The 12,053-nt window shown below is 36.5% G+C and overlaps 1 pseudogene; it reads right to left on the reverse strand.

The window, feature by feature from the left end:
* Window positions 1–10,045: 10,045 nt before the first annotated feature.
* LOC118573389 lies at window positions 10,046–11,219 on the reverse strand (annotated as a pseudogene).
* Window positions 11,220–12,053: the final 834 nt, after the last annotated feature.

The following is a 12,053-nucleotide window of genomic DNA, read 5'->3' on the forward strand; positions in this document are numbered from 1 at the left end:
CGATTGGGCCTCCCTGTCTGAATGAATTTACTCTAGGAACTCCCTCTTAGGCATGTTTGTCTCCTAGGCGATTCCAAATCCAGTCAAGTTGACAATCTATGTTAACCATCACAAGTCCACCCCTTGTCAACCTGACACTCATAAAAATTTTAAGCTGTATTGTTTTGCCCCTTGTGTTCATAGGTTCATGGATTCCCAATGAAGAAAAATTCATTTCAACTTCAACAGTATTATAGTCTTTAGCAGCTTCAGCTCTGTTTAAAAGGTTCAGTGTAGAGCCTTTTCTGGGACTGACATAAGCTTTTGTTGATCATTTCTAGAAGTTTTCTGGTAGAGTGTTTGGATCAGTTACATATCATTTGCAGGCAGGGATAGTTTGATTTCTCCTTTCTCTGTTTGTATCCCTTTAATTTCCTTTTCTTCTCTTATTGCTTTGCTTGTGCTTCAAGCACAGCATGGTAAAGTAATGAGGATGATGAACGTCCTTGTCTCATTCCTGACTTCAATGGGATTGCTTCAAGCTTTTGACCACTTTATTAGATGTTGCCTGTTGATTTATTATATTTAACATCTCTTAAAGTGAGGTGTGTTCCCTCTAGTCCTACTCTCTCTCTACAACTTTATCTTTTAGCATGTTGGACTTTACCAGTGGATTTTTTTTCTAGCTCTCTTGAGACATTCATGTGATTTTTGTCTTTATGTCCATTAGTGTGGTTTAATACAATTTAATACATTTATTGACTTGTACATGTTGAACCATCTCTGAATCTCTAGGATGCAGCCAACTTTGTGGTGGTAGATAATATTTTCAATGTATGTATGTATTCATTTTTCAAGTATTTTATTGAGTGTTTTTGAATCAACATTCATCAGGAATATTGGCCCTTAGTTTTATTGTTGTATCTTTACCTGGTTTTGGTATTAGAATGATACAAGTGTAGCTGAAATTTTTCTGTGTCCCACCCAGCTATGTGGTCCCTCAGCTGCTTATAAAATGATCATTCAAAGTTTATATTAATTATAACTGCTTGGCTATTTTGCTCAGGTTTATTACTGGCTAGCTCTTACACTTAAATTAATCCATAATTCTTATGCATGTTTAACCACATGGCTTGGTACCTTTTCTTAGTTCTGCCTTATCATCTTGCTTCCTCTGTGTCTGGCTGGTGACTCCTCACCCAGCCCATCCCCTTCCCAGCATTCTCCTCTCTGCTTGACCTGCCTATACTTCCTACCTGGCTACTGGCCAATCAATGTTTTATTTATCAACCAAATCAGAGGCACACATATTCACACCATATAGAATGACATCCTATAGCATCTCCCTTTTTTGTCTAATCAAAAAGGAAGATTTTAACTTTAACATAGTAAAATTACATGTAACAAAACAGTTATCAAGCAAGAATTATAGCTACAATATCTGGTCTATTTGTATTTGGCAAATTCAAAGAAAATATTCTATTTATCATATATTTGTGAGTCTAAGGTTTCATATCTAACTTATCCTTTGTCATAACCAAGGGAAATTATAATTATCTAGTCTTCAACTACATCAAATACCCAACCCAGAAGGATATAATATTTCCTAAGTAATATTATAAGTAAACAGGAAGTGAATTATAAGCAACTTCCAAAAATCTAGAAATGACAGAGGCAACTGCCTGCCTAGACAATCATCCAAAGTTCCTCTGTAATGTTGGGGCATCCATTCTTCAGCCTACAAACCTAGGGTCTCTCACACACTGTGTCCTGTAGAAAGTCTGGCAGTTTCTTCTGTGAAGGAGGAAACTGAAGGACCATCTTGCCTTGCAAAGTTCAATGGTCACCTTCCTCTGGGTTCTGCATGTCCAGTTTATACAACATCCTGTCAAGCAGTCAAGGCAAGGGCACTTTTTTGACCAGTGGTTAACTTCTGCTGCAAAGAAAGCAAACTCCATCATGAGTTTCTTCAATGCCCATTATCTTTTAAAAAGTATATTGGTGTTGCCAAGAGCAGATATGTGTCAATGTCCAGAAAGTCAAAGTTCTTAAAACATCTTAAATGCCATATTTTGTAGGTTTATGAAGTGTTTGAAGATTACCTACCTAATTGAAATATATCTATGTATATCTAAAAAACTTAACTAACATGACCATGTTTGATTATCATAGATGACTAATTATTAATTTGTATTTTTTAACTATACATTGCAATTTCAAATGAGTTGCACAAACAAAATACTTTAAACAAGAGTACAAATATACATACAGTATAACAAAATTAACTTTACATTTGTAATAAACTAAAATCTATAGCAATGTAAAACATTTTAAACAAGTTGTTGCTCTTTAAAAGTAGGTTCAATAATCTACCCTTTTATCCTATTATATCTATATCCCCTTTTCTTCTTTACAAAGAGATTGCATTTATAATCAACCCTCTTTAAATAAAAATAAACATTTATAAATAATAATTTTAGAATTTGGGCATAGTTTCTCTTACTACTTCCTGCTTATTGAGGGCACTGGCAATCTTATGGGGATCCTGAGACAATTAAGAATTATGGTCAAGTCCTGACTGGAGTAGTCTGTGAGGCTACATTGTCTGAGCCAGTTGTCTTGAAGCTGATCTGGATGTTGGAGCATCTGGAGACCTCTCAGGGAGTTTTCCTTGATCAAACCATATAAGACTAGAATCAATCGATAGATTCTCATCTTCTGTGGAAACAAAAGTGGAACCTCTGTTCCATAACCTTAGATCCAAGTTTGAAGTCAAGATACCTCTAAAATATACATATTGGTTTAACTGAGTAGCCTTTCAATCAGATGTCTTTCTGTACTTTAAAATCCCAAATACAATATAATCCACACTCTCTGTGTAATATCCATCTTTACATGGCTTATTTTTTATATTACCTCTACCCTCTTTAAAGACTTTCTTTTTAAAAACTACTTCTTTATATAACTGTCTATATTCATTTTCTTCTCTCTTCCAAGCCTATGTACATTTTTATGATTGAAATGGCATCTTTGGCTGCTGGCTCCACCCACCTCAGCTTTCCAATATGGTGGAACTACATTTACCACCAGCTCTGGTGGAACCATGCTCATTGCTGACTCTGTGAAGCAGTGGGTCTATGCTTCCCCAAACTTCCTTCTTTCTTCTTGTTCTTGTTCTTGTTCTTGTTCTTGTTCTTGTTCTCGTTCTCGTTCTCGTTCTCCTTCTCGTTCTCCTTCTCCTTCTCGTTCTCCTTCTCGTTCTCCTTCTCGTTCTCCTTCTCGTTCTCCTTCTCGTTCTCCTTCTCGTTCTCCTTCTCGTTCTCCTTCTCCTTCTCCTTCTCCTTCTCCTTCTCCTTCTCCTTCTCCTTCTCCTTCTTCTTCTTCTTCTTCTTCTTCTTCTTCTTCTTCTTGTCTTTTTCTTCTTTTTGTACTAGCAAAAGCTAAATTCACCTTGGACCATGCTGTGCAGTTTGCAGATGCCACTGTGTACTGCAACAGGAATCCGCCATGCTGCACTCAAGCCCCTATATATATGTTGTGAGCCTGCCATATTGTAGCTCAATTCTGCATGTCATGACATCTTTGTACCTTGGTATCTGTATATCTCGACCTGCATGAGACATGAACTAGAAAGCTGTTTTGGGCTCCATTATTGTGTGTTTACAAGCCCTTTTTAAACTCTTTTAGGCCTTATGGAAATTTGAGAGCCCCACATTGGTATGCCAAATGTAGCTGAAGTTTTTCTGTGTCCTGCCCAGCCATGTAGTCCCTCAGCTGCTTATAAAATAATCATTCAGAAGCTTATATTAATTAAAAATGCATAGTCATTTACTCTGGCTAGCTCTTACACTTAAATTAACCCATAATTCTTAACTTTGTTTGGCCATGTGGCTTGGTACCTTTTCTCAGTTCTACCTTGTCATCTTGCTTCCTCTGTGTCTGGCTGATGACTCCTGACTCAGCCTTCTTCTCCCCAGAATTCTCTTTTCTGCTTGCCCCACCTATACTTCCTACCTGGCTAGAGACCAATCGGCATTTTATTTACAACTAAATCAGAGCAACACATATTCAGCATACAGAATGACATCCCACAGCATACAGGCTTAATAGAAAGAGTTTGGAAGTACTCCTTTTCTGAATAGTATAAGAATTGGTTGTATATTCTTCTTTGAAAGCCTGGTAGAATTCTGTGTGAATCCATTTGAGCTTTGACTTTTTTTGTTGTTATTTGTAATTTTAAGTTTCCATTTTCTGCTGAGTAAAATGTATATTCTTTGGTGTTTGTGTGGAATATTCTGTAGCTATCTGTTAAATCCATTTGATGTATAATGTCATTTATTCAGAAATAAATCTGAAATCAGAATGTTTCTCTGCTTATATTTTCTCCAGATGACCTGTCTATTAGAGAAAATGGAGTACTGAAATCACCTATTATTAATAGGTTGATGTTGATCTGAATCTTTAATTCCAGTCATAAACTTTTTATGAAATAGGATACACAAAGTTTGGTGCATATATGTTTCAGATAGTAATGTCTTCTTGGTATTGTCAATTGTTCCCTTGATTAGAATGAAGTGTCCTTCTTTATCTATTCTGTTAAGCTTTAGTTTGAAGTATATTTTGTTAGATACTAGGAGAGCAAGCCTGCTTGCTTCCTAATCCCAATTGATTGGATTATGTTTGTCCATTCATTCACTCTAAGGAGGTATCTATCTTTGAAGTTGACATGTGTTTCATGCAGATAACATTTACATGGACTTTGATCTGTTCAGCCAGCCTGCGTTTTTTGACTGGAGAATTGAGGTTGCTAATATTTAAAGTTATTATTGAAATGTGTGTGTTGATTGCAGTCACTGTGGTTTTTTTTGGTGTTGTTGCTTGTATTCTCATTGGTCCTTTGTGTTCTATTAATTGCAGCTTTGTTTTTATTTCTACAGATTCTTGGTTGTGCTAATTCCTCTCTTTAGGGTAAAATATTGCTGCCTGCATTTTCTTTATTTGAGTATGTGCTAGATATAATTTTTTCATGGAAATATTTTCTTTCTCCTTCAAATATGGCAGATATCTTTCTAGGCACACAAGTCTAAGTTGGCCATTAAGGACTCTTATGACTTGGAGGCATTGTTTCAGATTCTTTTGGATTTTATTTTATCTATTGAGAAATCTGCTGTTCTCATGGGTTTTTCATTATATGTGATTTGTGTTCTTTCATTCTTTCTTTCTTTTCTTTTCTTTTTTTCAAGACAGGGTTTCTTTGTAGCTTTGGAGCCTGTCCTGGACTAGCTCTGTAGACCAGGCTGGCCTCAAACTCACAGAGGTCCACCTGCCTCTGTCTCCTGAGTGCTGGGATTACAGGCATGCACCACCAGTGCCTGGCTGATTTGTGTTATTTCTATTGATGCTTTTAATATACTTTATTTATTCTATATACTTAGTATTTTAACTATGGTATGCCATGGAGAATTTTAAAAAAATCTGTTATTGCCTGTTTGGTATGCTGTGTGCTTCTTGATATTGTAGAGGAATATCTTTTGTTAGTTTGGGGAAACTTTAGTCTATGATTTTTAAGGTCTGATCTATGCCACTGACCTAGGAGTCTTCTCTCTCATTTATTCCTATAAATCAAAGGTTTAGTCTTTTCATGTTGTCACAAATTTCCAGTATGTCTCTCACCACCCCTCATGTGTGTACATGCATTTTTAACATTTTCATATTCTTTATTTTTTATATAGATTATCTACTTTATCATCAAGTTGTAAAGTTGTATTTTCACCTTAATTCATTCTACTTGTAAAGGTTTTTTTTTTTTTTTAACTTTCTAGATGTTACTAGGTTTTTCAATTCCATCTTTATTTCATCTTAAATCTCCTTCAATGTTTTTATATCTTTACTGAATTACATTTTCAAATCTAAGATCATCTTCATTATTTCCATTAGCCTTCTGTTTGGGTTTTCTTAAGCATCACTAATGTATTTTTTCCCTTTGATCTATTTCTTTGTGTCTTCTTAAAATCCTTTGATGAAGTTTATTTATGAACTTTGTGTCCTAGAGTTCATTTAGGTAATTCTCACTAGTGAACATTTTTATAGGACTGATGAATTTTTTTGGAGGATACTATATTTATCTTTAATAATGTTCTTTGTATTTTGCAATATCTGGGCATGCAGACTTCTAATGTTTGGGCTGTGTTAGGTCTAAGAGTTGAATGTACTTATGCAGAATCAAGTAAAATGGGCATAGGAGGTTGGGCTGTCAGGTGGGATGTGTGTTCTGGGTGTTTGGGGACAGATCTGGGGTTTTGGGAGGGTTCATGGAGGCCAGAATCAGACATATTCACTCAGCCTGGATCCTGACAGGGAATGTGAAGAATCTGGCTGTGTGGAGATATTGGATGTGGCAGGAAAGAATGTAGAAGCCAGAGGGGATAGAGAATACCAAGAAAATAAAGCTCTCTACATCAACATAATCAAAGCACATATTAACTCATAGAAACTGAGGCTGTGTGTACATGGCCTACATGGGTCTGCATCAGGTCCTTTGTGTACCTATGGCTTCCAGTTAGTAGTTTTATGTGATTCTTGAGTGTGCGAATGAGTGAGTCTCTATGTCTTTTGCCTTTTCTTGGATAGTTTTCTTCCCTCTGTTTTTGTCCATTTCTGTTGTGTTAGTTTATATTGTATTGTATTGTATTATAATGTATTATATTATATTATATTATGTTATATTCATTAGAAGCCTGTTTTTTTTTCTAATGAGAGGCAGAATGGAAATGTGTACAATGTGAGTGCAGGTGGGGAAAATCTGGGGGGAGCAGAGGGAGGAGATACCATAATCAGGATATATTATATGATAAAAAACCTATTTTCAATAAAAGGAAAAAATAATGGATACAATGTGTGCACAAATAACCCTTAGCAGCTTGTTTTATCCTGTTGGGTCTCTTTAATTCTTCTGATTTCTACTTTTGATACAATATTTTTTACTTCATATCTTTGAAGTAGCTGGAAATTACTTATTAGAAAGCCTAAAAATGTATCTGTTTATGAAAATATTATCACTGTAATGTCTTAGGTATCTTAGTCTTTAAGCAGGATCTTAAGCTATTCAGCATCCACACAGGAGTCCTCAAGTTTGAAGTCCTATGCCATTCTACATTAGGTGGATAAACAAATATTCCTCCTCTGCAGAAGTTTTACTGGTGTTAACTCCGAATAAATTGAAATTTATCAGGTTGGAATTAATTACTCATTATAAGCATAGATTACAAAGTTGTAGAGTAATTATTCATATTCTAGATAATGAATTATTATGTATTAGATGTACAAAATAAGTGCTTACATTTAGCTATATCATGATAAAATCTATTTTAATTTGCAAGTTATCTATTTACAGTACAAAATGATTTACTCCCTTTAAATACAGGAGGCACAGTGGAAGTAATGAAATTCAGTGATTAGTGGACATATTTGGATAATTTTAATAATTACTTCCAAAGGAATTTGAGGGACAATGTTTAAAACATAATCTCTGACACTTTTTTCTTTTAAATCATTTTCATTGTGATTCTTTTGATATATCTTTGTTGTATTTTTTTTGGAAATTCCTAGTTGGCACTTAGAATCTGAATTTGCACAGTATAAGACACAGATGTCTGTACTTATACAATGGCTTTTAAAGATTATAGTTCTGTTCTGGGGTTGTAATCACCATAAGAATATTGTTAATGTGTATGAAGTTATGAATTATGATCTGAGTGAGGATAAATTTATGCAAAACCTCAAGTGCCTATATATTTGACCCTGTGGGAAAACCCAAATGTGTAGCTAATATTGATACACTATGTACATTTTCTGTAGTAAATATTGATCTAATGCTATATAACATGATATGTTTATAAGGAAATATTGACGATAGTTCTGTGGTTCATGTTAGTATCTGAATTTTCATGGTTTTGTTTTGACATTAGTAAGAGGTAATAGAGGTAAGAATGACTCCACATAAAAGACAAAAAGGCATAGATGAAAAAGTAATGGAATCATGTCAGAGATTCAGAAAATAACTTTAAATGTGAGTTATAAGGCCAGTATTTACAGGATTAAAGCACTGAAAACAGAAAAAAGCTATGATATCTTCAAATACATTGAAATTAAAATGCCATGAGTCATGTGTGGTAGTTTTAAAAGAAGACATTGCTTTGTTGAGCCTTTTGCATTGTACCAATGAATAAATTAGAAATTATAATTGATAGATCATTTAAATTACATTTTCTTCAAAATTGTCATAAATACAAGTTTAAACATGGTGTATCTGCATCTGTAAACACACACACACACACATACACACACACACACACACAGAGGCACATGAACTGGACACATATAGTACTAGATACACTAGATACAGTAGATATTCATTGGGATAAAGTTTCATCTAACCTTTATGTGTTATAAAATATAATGTATTAACTTAAAAGGGTTTTGCAGTTATATTTCTAATCACAAAGCCTTTATATAAACTATCATTTTAGATTGAATTGAAATTTTACTAAATTGTTTTCACCACTGAATCATATAAAATCACTTTAAATTTAAGTTTATATATATATATATGTTTAATATGTGTATTTATAAGATTTTTATTATGTAGAAAGGCTAAACATCAAAGCATGTAGTTGAAATGCACAGGCTAATGGCACTTGACATGGCCGAGTTGCTGCCTCAATTTTATATACAGATCATTAACCATGAATGGCCAGCAACCACTTGACCTATAGAAGGCCACACTGATAAAGATCAATATCCTTTCCCACCACATTCAGTTTCTAATTACACCTAGTTTTCCTTCTGTCCCTAAATTCCCTGTGGCCTAATCCAGGAATCTTTCTCAAGTGTGGAGTTGGGTAAATTGGAGTTATACAATATAGTTTTACAAGGACAGCCTTACATTTTGTTTTACATTAAGCAATCCAAAAGAATGGGTCCCAAGATATCCTTTCTGACCTTGGTCTTCCACTTTCCACTTGAATTCTCATGTAGAAAGTTGTGAAAATGTAACAACCTTAGACGAAGGAGAAATACTGGGAAAAACAGTGACCTGTCCTCTTTTATCCTATCAGGAAGCTGTTGGCTTTGTTCAGTGAGCTCCATGGTACCCAGGACATAAAATTCAGAGCACAGTGCTTTCTGGCTTCTCAACAGTGGTACAACAACATGGCCTGTATGCATTTGGTACACAGCTGTCCTGGGTGCTTTGCTCAGTCTAGCATACTGGTTTCAAATGGAGCCTAGGGGCTTGTTTGTCCCTGCTGCCTCTCTTTAAGCAATAAAATTTGATCTGCTTGATTTGTTATGTGAGGGCTCTGTCTTAGAGGACCAGATCTAATAACCTCTGCAAGCAGTTTTTGTTTCCATTTTCTTTTCTTTGTTTTTTCTCCAGCTCTGAAATGTCCATCTGCCATATAAGACAACATCAGAAAGTGTGCTTTTTTTCCTTCATTGACTTGAAAAATGACATTCCCGATCAATTTTTGATTGTTTGCAAAATAGTAGCAGGCCTTTGTCTCTTTGTTTTTCTGGCGCCTCTCAACAGCAGTTACTTCTTGTCCTTTCTTGATTGTCTCTTAATCTATCTAACCCCTGTGAAGTAGGGACCCAAAGCACCAAACTCAGTATTGTGAGGCTTTAGAACTGGCCCAACAGTAAATAAACCAAACACTCAGGAACCTTCAACCTCCAGTGGCTCCTGCCTTTTTGTAAAGCTCCATCTCAGGTCTCAGGCTGAGAAAACAATGTATCTGTAAACCAAGAACATGGATCTAAAAGACCAAGTGAGGCGTTGTATGGTAAAGTGTATTGTGACCACCACTAGCAACATCCTGCTACAACCCAAGCTATGTGTCCTGGGGATTACTTCCTCAAACCTCTGTTTTTACTGAGACCTCTCAGTTCCCCTGGCCACATATAGAACAGTATGAGGAATACAGCAGAGGCCAAAGGCTAGGTCCCAGGGGAGAACACAGGCAAAGTAACTGCAGAGTTGGTCCCATTTGCTCTTGGGGAGTAGGGCCTACAATGAGGAAAGCAGCTGGAAGGTGAAGGGCAGTCCTGGCTCTCGGTAGTGGTATTGATCAGGCTTGAAGAGGCTGCCACTGAACATGCCCAGTTACTGGGCTTGCTTCTCTGTCAGCTTGGTCAGTCTCACCTCAGCTTGTTTAGATAGGCTTCTGTCACTGTTTCATCCAGCTTCAGAGGCAGGAAGTAAACCCCAACAGTGTTCTTGTCTGGATGGATCTACAGCTCAATTCAGGCCATTATCTGATTTGTGAAGGAGTTGCTTATTACAAAGCTGGGGTGGCCCATGGAACAACTGAGGTTGACCAGCAGGCCCTCAGCCAGCAGGATAATGCAGCACCTAGTCTTCAGTCAGTAGCAATATACTTGGGGGTTGATATTTACCTTCTTCACAGTGTTCTTGTTGATCCACTTCATATCAATCTCTATATCAAAATGTCCAGTGTTACAATGACAATGTCCTTCATTTATTCAAAGTGCTGACCAAGGATGATAATCAACATAGCCTATGGTGGTGACAAAGATGTTGCCCTCCATACAAGCCTTGTCCATGGTGGTCTTTTCACAACCCCAGCAATGCATCGATGGTGATTCTTGGTGATGATGATTCAGGCCCTGAAATCCCTCAAGGCCCGGGTACACCCCTTGACTACATTCCTATAGCCCACTACTGCTGCCACCTTACCCACAAACATCACATTTGTGGCCCATTTAAAGCCACTCATAAGTGGCTTTTGGTAGCCATACAGGTTATCAAACTTGCTCTTGGTTACAGAATCTTTTACATTGATAACAGTTACCTTCAGTATCCCATTTGCCATCATCTCATTGAGGTTATAGACTCTAGTCATAGATACCTAAGGATTGCCTCAGATGCCTACTAGAAAGCTGTGGGTACTTGGTATAGATAATGTTGATAAGATCACCACCACCATCCAGAATCATGTTAAGGGGTCTGTCCATCTTGGAAATGCAATATCTGCTCAATGAACTACATGTATGTCATTTGTTTCAGCCTTCTAAGCACACAATGGAACAACAGCCTTGGCAATGGAAGCTGCTGAATGATCCTGAGGAGAGAAGAAGTCACAGTTGGATCACTGTACTTTGGAACTCAGGGCTACTAGAGTCTCAGTGAGTATAGTAGTTACCACAGGCACATGCAGTTAGCCAGAAGTTTCATGAAGACATAGAGATGACACATGGATGGCATAATAAATAAAAACACATTATAAATGTGTGATGAGAGAAGAAATCACATATTTTAAAAATTAGCATTTAATTATTGAAGAAATTCTTAATGTTTTACTCTCTATACATACATTTTTATGTGAAAATGCTCTTCTGAATATTCTGCTGTGGTATGTGTGTGTGTGTGTGTGTGTGTGTGTGTGTGTGTGTGTGTGTGTGAGAGAGAGAGAGAGAGAGAGAGAGAGAGAGAGATTTTTGTCTGTGCATGGGCTTATGCATAGGTGTGTAGGTGGTGTGTGAGTGCATGCACATATGTATGCATGTGTGTGAAGGCTACAGGTGGATGCCCAGCATCTTCTTCAATGGATTTCCAGCTTACTTTTTGAGATGTAGAATCTCACTGAGACTGGAATTCATTGCTTGCCAGCAAGTTCCAGGGACTCTCCTTCTGCTCCTTGGTACAACCTAGCTTTTATATTTTATATTTGTGATTTTCAAGTTCTTTAGCTATACCAATGTAAAATATTTGAGACTGCTGGTTGCTTAAAAGTAGACTCAACAAATCAGCTTTTTATCTCATCATTCTATACTACATCCCCATTTTTTTCTTTCAGAAAAGATCCTTGAATCTAATACCTTTGTTTAGCTTTTGTCCTGACCATGACCAATAATAACATGTAACCAGCCCCCCTAAATGATGACAAACATCTATAGCCCATCAAATGACCAAAAACTATTCACCCCACCTCCTGGATTTTTTTCTAGACTGCTTCCTGATGACTAGGGATATCAGTATGTTTGGGAAAACCCTG

This window comes from Onychomys torridus, chromosome 23, assembly GCF_903995425.1.
Source record: "Onychomys torridus chromosome 23, mOncTor1.1, whole genome shotgun sequence".
In the NCBI taxonomy this organism is placed as follows: Eukaryota; Metazoa; Chordata; class Mammalia; order Rodentia; family Cricetidae; genus Onychomys; species Onychomys torridus.